Raw genomic sequence first — 7,724 nt, forward strand, 5'->3', positions numbered from 1 at the left:
GTGGCCTGTGGTCAGTCATAACTATTTGTAGAACCGTCTTTTCTGTTACTCTTGAACTGGCTAATGTACCTGCTGTGATCTGATTTTACTTTTCTTAGCAAGCAATAAATTATATATCCATATTCAACCAGCAGGACCTCAGAAACGATACTGATTTATATCATCAATTTCAGAAATCAGTTATTAGGTGTGGTAGTCTCAAAGCCGTGCTATAAAGCTGTCATTTTGTCATTAGTATGATTAGTAAAACACCTAATTATGTTTGCGTGTTACCCTCATACGTTTTTGAGGAAAATACAGCTTCAAAGTGGAAGCAAAACTGAGTACAAGTCATCTGTCACGCGTATTTCATTAGTGTGTTTGTGTGTATGTGCTGTGAACGACTTTGAAATGATACATATTTCTTTTCCCTCATAACAAGTGTCTAAAAGTATTAGATTATGTTTATTCAAGATATTATTTTATGCCGTGAAGCTGTTTTTTTTTCAATATTTTCTGAAACGCCTCATGCTGATTTCTATGTTTCTACAGATGTCAATGTCCACAAGTTCTAAGACTAATAGATGACAGGCCTGGGGACACTATAAAGTTCCTCAAGTCCAATAGGTGTGAACAAACCAAACTAGCCAGAATGAGGCTTAAAGTAGAGTATCTAACAAGATACAAGGACCACACTTCATGTGCTTGTGGGGATGGATTAAGCACCACACATGGGCTGTTAGAGTGTAATGAAAACAACTTAGACAGGGAAGAACTAAAACACTTCTTACACAAATATAGACTGGCACTAAACCTTAACAGCTGCCTCAACCCTCCAAAAGAGCTGTGGCACAATGCACTGTCATTAGTGGCATCAGTAGCAACAAGCCACAAACTCTAGACTAATCTGTTAGACAAAAGATAACTAGATTAAAAAGAGAGATGTACACCCACAGGAAGGAGACGCTAAGCCGTATAAAACTAAGACTAACAAGAACAAACTGAAAGCATACACCACCACGGCAGAACACACAGGCATAGTTAGAAAGTACCAGCAAAGGAAAACGAAAGGGCAGCAGCACAGTGCACCACCCAAACAGACGGCAAACATAATCACCAACAGAAAAAGAGAGCACAAACAAAATGGACAATACATGAGGCGGCACAAGACAGCGACACACACACACACAGTGCCAAATCACCGTGAGGGGGAAGCACTTTCCCTTAAAAAAAATCAACAACAACGACGACGACGAGAGGAGAGAGAGCAGCCTGAGAGAAGGACGCGGCGAGTCATCGCCAACCAATCAGCCCGGTTGACGGAGTCTGTGCTCGGACCTACGTTCTGTCTTAGATAAATCCTTCAGGTGGCCAGCAGGCTGTCACCACCATCAAGAGCTTCCAACAGCCTACGGACACGCGTTCAAGCATTATTTACAGAGTGAACGCGAGTGTCAGCCGTGTGGTAGGTCACCGTCTGGGGGCTACCATAAGGCGATCGCTTGACTGAAGCAACATCACAACACAGGCCATGCCAACCAAGAACAAGACAGCAAACACAACGGCGGCAACCCTGTTCTATAACTTCACTGCGCACTACGGGATGCCCTGCCGGCTGTACTCCGATCAAGGTGCTAATTTTGAAAGTCGTATGATCAAAGAATTGTGCCTGATAACGGGATTGCATAAATCTCGGACTACCCCATACCACCCTAGGGTTCAATCGCACATTGCTCATGGAAACATAGTGCGTGTGGACGTGTTGTGTGTCTTGCTCTGGTGACAGCCGCGTCCGTGACACGGGCCCAGAGAATGTTACTTGTACAACCGCCACTGATATTGTGCAAACAGTTCACCTGCCTGTAAACTCCTGTGAATTGATAGGCTTTTCTGACCAGTTTGCTTTGCTTCAGTGAAACATGGCTTACTGATAATGATTCTAACTCGGCGATGGAACTGGAGAATTTTTTGTTTGTCAGACTGGATAGAGACCCTCGTTCTACTGGAAAGAGGAAGGGAGGCGGTGTGTGCGTGTATGTCAACCAACAGTGGTCTGATCCTAACAATGTATCGGTCAAGGAGAGAGTTTGTGTACCTGACGTTGAGCTGCTGTGTGTAGGCCTGCGGCCTTACTATCTGCCGCGTGAATACAGCCACGTGATTCTTTGTGTTGTTTACATCCATCCGGCGGCCATCGAAAAGACGGCGTCGGAAACTGTGGCCACGGTGATATCCAGTCAGCAGTTAAAGTCGCCTGACGTGCTGTGTTTGATAACTGGGGATTTTAATCATTGTAATTTGAAGAAAACCTTGCCTACTTTTTATCGGTATGTTGATTGTCCCACTGGCATGGGTAAAATCTTAGACTTGTTTTATTGTAATGCTAAAGAGGCGTACTGTTGTTATAGTCTGCCTCCTCTTGGTAAGTCCGACCATTGTCTGATACATTTGTTGCCGAAATACATACCGCTTGTCAAAAGACAACCTCCTGCTGTAAAAATTGTACAGTGCTGGACGCCTGAGGCGTGCGATGCACTTAGAGGTTGTATGGAATGTACTGACTGGGATGTGTTTGTTGACTCTTGTGGAACACTAGATGAGCTCTCTGTGACAGTGACTGATTATTTAAATTTGTGTGTTGACACTGTCATTCCAGTCAAAGAGGTCACACAATATGCAAATAGTAAGCCATGGATTAATAAAAGGATCAGGGAACTGCTAGGGAGGAAAAGATCTGCCTTTGCTAGGGGAGATAGAGATGAGTAAAGAGCTGTACAAAGAGACTTGAAACAGGCGATTAGGGAAGGAAAAGAACAGTATAGGCAGAGACTGGAGAAAAAAAAAATGGTGGAAAACAATACTAAGGAAGTGTGGCGGGGGATGCAGAAAATAGTTGGTTATCGTAAGAAGAACAAGTTGCATGCTTCTCCAGCTTTGGGTTGTGAGCTTGCTGATGAGCTGAACAAATATTATGCAAGGTTTGACATACATGATCTTGAGAATGAACAGGACACTATTTTATGTTCGGGAAACTTTTCTGATTCTGTTGATACTACACGGAAGCCTGTTACACTGGAAGTTGAGGATGTTTGTAGACAGCTGAAGAGGATCAATGTTAATAAGTCAGCAGGTCCTGATGGTATCAAGCCTAAGGTACTGTACATCTGTGCTGAGCAGCTGTGTAAGATTTTTCATACCTTGTTTTGTAGGTCATTGTCTCTGGGCAAGATTCCGTCTGGTTGAAAGACATCATGTATTGTTCCTGTACCTAAGAAAGCTCATGTTTCTTGCTTAAACGATTATAGAGTTTGCAGCGGTGTGCTGGGGAGGGAGTGCTTCTGTGCGGGACACTGGCAGGCTGGACAAGCTGATAAATAAAGCGAGCTCTGTTGTAGGTCTGAGCCTGGAGCTATTTGAACCCCTTGTTGAGAGAAGGCCGGCCAGGAAGGCGAGAGTTATTTTGCTCGATCCAGATCATCCACTCCACGGCACACTGACTGAACTACGCATGCAACGTAGTGGAAGGTTTTCTATGCCGAGGTGTAGAACAGAGCGGTTTCGTCGTTCATTCATTCCGGCTGCTGTCAGACTTTTTAACAACAGTATGACCTATCGGCTGGCTTCTGATTTTATGCTTTGAGAACGGTTCTGCAGGTTATATGACTGTGGTAGCAGTTTTTTTTTTTTTCATAGATGTGTGGGACTAAGTGTGTGGTAGTATGCGAATGTTGAAGTATGTGTAGTATTTTATGCCCCTGATGTTGACAAATGTATTTCCGCTGTGGATTAATAATAAACTTGTCTTGTCTTGTCTTGTAAACATGGATGAACATTTGATTACATTTAGCAAACATCTTCCAGAGCTATAATTTGCTTGCATGTTTGTGTATTCATGAAGATGTCGGCCTATAAGGCTGGCTGATGCTGGAGAATGTCTCACTAAAAATGTGCTTCTTCTACTTGTGCGATGATAACTTTATATTTACCTTCACACTTCCCATCCGTCTTGTTGCATGGGCCTTGACAGTTTGGTGGACAGGTGTTATTGCAGTAATCTCCCCAGTACTTCTCACGGCAACCTGTTCACGGAACATGCATGGCTTTGAGAGACAGCGCGTCTTGACAGACAACTACAAAGACTTTAAGGTAAGTAGATGCTTTTAATAATTTTCATGTCAGAGAGCTAACAGACATTGACAAAAGCAGTTAATTTTCAATGGATACATTCGATATCCACACAAAATCAAGCAAGAGGAAGAAAGAAAACGTGTTCAAGACAGTGTGTCAGTTGATGGAAATGAAGACTTTTCGTGTTAGGTTTCTCTTCTTTTGAAATAGTGTGTGATAAAAGTTATGTGCTGTTCATCTTAGAAAAATTTCAATCATAAGAAATCTTCTATTGCACGTTTCAAACAAACTTTAGGTGGCCTGTGGTCAGTCATAACTATTTGTAGAACCGACTTTTTCTGTTACTCTTGAACTGGCTAATGTACCTGTTTTGATCTGATTTTACTTTTCTTAGCAAGCAATAAATGAACTGTCCATATTCAACCAGCAGGACCTCAGAAACGATACTGATTTATATCATCAATTTCATAAATCAGTTATTAGGTGTGGTAGTCTCAAAGCCGTGCTATAAAGCTGTCATTTTGTCATTAGTGTGATTAGTAAAGCACCTAATTATGTTTGCGTGTTACCCTCATACGTTTGTGAGGAAAATACAACTTCATCCTACATGAACACTTGAGATGAGTAAGACTTTTTGGCTGTTTACTGAAATAAATAAAACTAGTTACCTTTTAAACATTGACCAGTGGTATTATCGCAGTAGCCTTCCAGGTCTCTTCCAGTACATGTCTTACTACACTCATGTGTACAGTTCGCACCCCAATAATCCTTTAAGCATCCTAAAACAAAAATCACTTTATATATATATACATGTCACGACATCGGTGGCGGACTCTGGTTGAGGTCTTATGTGCAGCCTGATGCACGAAGAGGAATAAATAGATATACATGCATATTTTTTACATTTTAGTGCTCAGATTTTCAATCTCTAAGTAAATATAACAGAGAAAATCAGTAAGAAATCAGGACGGATATAATGTCACGACCACGTAACACACTGACGTCACCGCCTCACACACGGCGTTCACGCGCATTCGAACAACACAAAACACAACGATCTGTCCGTGGGATTCTCGTCTTTTTTTATATTTTTTTTTTACTATAATAGCCCGCTGTTACTTATCCTCTCTTTTGGTGGACAGGTGGTCAACAGGTCGAACACACACAGAAAGCAAAATAAAGAATACCAAGTAGAGTACAGATACACCAGCTTTCCTCCACTGCCTCAAATATACATGAAAATCACCATCCCCTCTCACTCGTCAAAAACCATCCAAAGTACATTTCTAACTGGTCAGTCCTGTACCAAGAAAAGGAGCGCCGCTCTGGAACTCGGCACATATTCCATCATGATCTGCGTAGCTGTCACACACAATGCTACACCATAATACACACTCCAAACTGCTATTGCCAACGCTGGGGTCGCGGAACAACACTTCAGGACGTCGACGGACTGAACTCCGTGATAAAAATCATTAGCAAATCAAGATGGCCATGAGTAATGTTCAACCATACCAATTTGAACCACTTGCATCAGCTGACAATGTCATCGACTGCACATCCTCGGAGGACGAGGAAAACGTTGCAGCAGTCGAAGGACAAAGCAGGTAGGACTACACATGTATATAAGTAAGTCATATTGTGTGCACGGGAACAGAAAGTGAACGCAAGCTTTACCTTCAAGCACTTTAAAATAAACATAATGCACTCGAACTCTTTACACTGCGCATTGTTGTTGACCAATTCACTTCGTAGTGTATTTAAAAAGTAAAATTACATTTGGCGTGCTAATTATTTCCTCTCACACTGTCATGAACCAGCCTGGTTCAAGGCCCGAACAACAGGCCGAAGCGGGTGTAGATAATTATAGGTGGGCCGTGGTCAGTGAAAGAGGACAGTGGAGGGAAGCCTTTCTGTCCGTTTTTACGACTTGACAGGTCGCCCACATTGATGAAGGCGATCGAGGCCCAGGGTTAGGGAGTGTAAGATGTAGTAGTAGGGGAATAGCGCGGTGGTCAGTAGTGGCCTTACCATTAGAGCGATAGCGTCAGAACCGGGTTCTGAACCGAGTAGTCACGTGCCCTCGTAGTATATAGTTAGGGTTAGATGGTTAGTCGGGGCTTTCCACCTTGTGTTCCAGCAGAGACGTCTGTTTCTGAGTGTTATTCAGTTGCAGGCAGCACGTCTGAGACAGGGAAGCTCGTTCAGTCAGAACGTATCACTACCTGCTGGCACTTGCGATCTGGTTGTAGAAGAAAGGAGGGTGTGTGCTGTGACCAAGAGGCTGATTCTCCCAACGACAAGTGAGGGAGTTAACTGTGTCCGGCAGCGAGAAGTGCGAGGCAGCGGCTGGCAGATCCCACCGTGCCACCGGTCCAGTGTGGTCATCTACAGAACAACATACAAGCCATCTCTGCTACGAGTATCGTCGCTGCATCCATTGCCTGGGGCAACTGTGGTGGGACAGTGACAAGAAGTCATCTAGAAGACCAGGTGCATGCAGGCAGCTGCACCCATCTTCAGGAAACAACGCCGTTCAGTCAGAAGGCATCTCTACTCCGAGCATCGTCGCTGAATCCATTGCCTGGGGCAACTGTGGTGGGACAGTGGTAAGAAATCATCTAGAAGACAAGGTGCATGCAGCCAGCTGCACTCATCTCCAAGAAACAAAGAGCAAGGTAGCCGAGTGGTACCCCCAGTACCAAGGTTGTTCTGTGAGAGAACTGTCCAAAGACTGGTGAAGTGTGTTTTATCTCATTTACATTCTTCACATTCTTACATTTTGTGACCTGATAATAATTAGTGTATTTGGAGACTCATATTACGTCTCGTGTGTGCCAAACTAATTTGCTTTGTTGATTTTTGATTATAAATTTACAATCTGTACAACTGTCTCGTCAGTTGTGTCTGCGCACGCGAGGAGAGCGACTGTCAAGTGAGCGTGTGGACGTGTGAACGGGCGGGTGACGGAGTGTGAGGGTGAGAGAGGGCGGAGCGAGCCAGCCAGAGTGACCCCTTTCCCCTCGGGCGAGTGAGGCCCATCCCTCTACAGCCGCCTTCGTCATCATCACACACACACACACCGGAATATTCACATTGTATATGATAATTTAGGTTTTGAAGTGAACTTTCCAAAGGATAGTTTCAACAATTAATATTTCGAAATATCTGTGTTTAAATATTTTAAATAGACAATATTTGCAGCCTTTTAGGGGTATAGTTTGAATAATTTCACTAATGACTTTATAACAACGATGCATAGAATTCAAGCAGAGACGTTTGCTTTATATGTTATTATGTCTGTGCTTTTAACTTATAACTTCTGTTACTCTTGAACTGGCTAATGTACCTGTTTTGATTTGATTTTACTTTTCTCAAAAAGCAATAAATTTTATATCCATATTCAACCAGCAGGACCTCAGAAACGATACTGATTTATATCATCAATTTCAGAAATCAGTTATTAGGTGTGGTAGTCTCAAAGCCATGCTATAAAGCTGTCATTTTGTCATTAGTATGATTAGTAAAACACCTAATTATGTTTACGTGTTACCCTCATACGTTTTTGAGGAAAATACAGCTTCAAAGTGCAGGCAAAACTGAGTACAAGTCATCTG

General features: G+C 42.9%; 1 long non-coding RNA gene across 1 annotated transcript; it reads left to right on the plus strand.

Annotated features, from left to right (window-relative positions):
* Positions 1–627: 627 nt before the first annotated feature.
* Positions 628–7,496, plus strand: LOC112577057. Its single transcript, XR_003101998.1, has 3 exons — positions 628–2,306; positions 4,007–4,125; positions 5,250–7,496. It is a non-coding gene; the product is annotated as an uncharacterized LOC112577057 (long non-coding RNA).
* The last annotated feature ends 228 nt before the right edge of the window (positions 7,497–7,724 follow it).

This window comes from Pomacea canaliculata, linkage group LG12 (assembly GCF_003073045.1).
Source record: "Pomacea canaliculata isolate SZHN2017 linkage group LG12, ASM307304v1, whole genome shotgun sequence".
Lineage (NCBI taxonomy): Eukaryota > Metazoa > Mollusca > Gastropoda > Architaenioglossa > Ampullariidae > Pomacea > Pomacea canaliculata.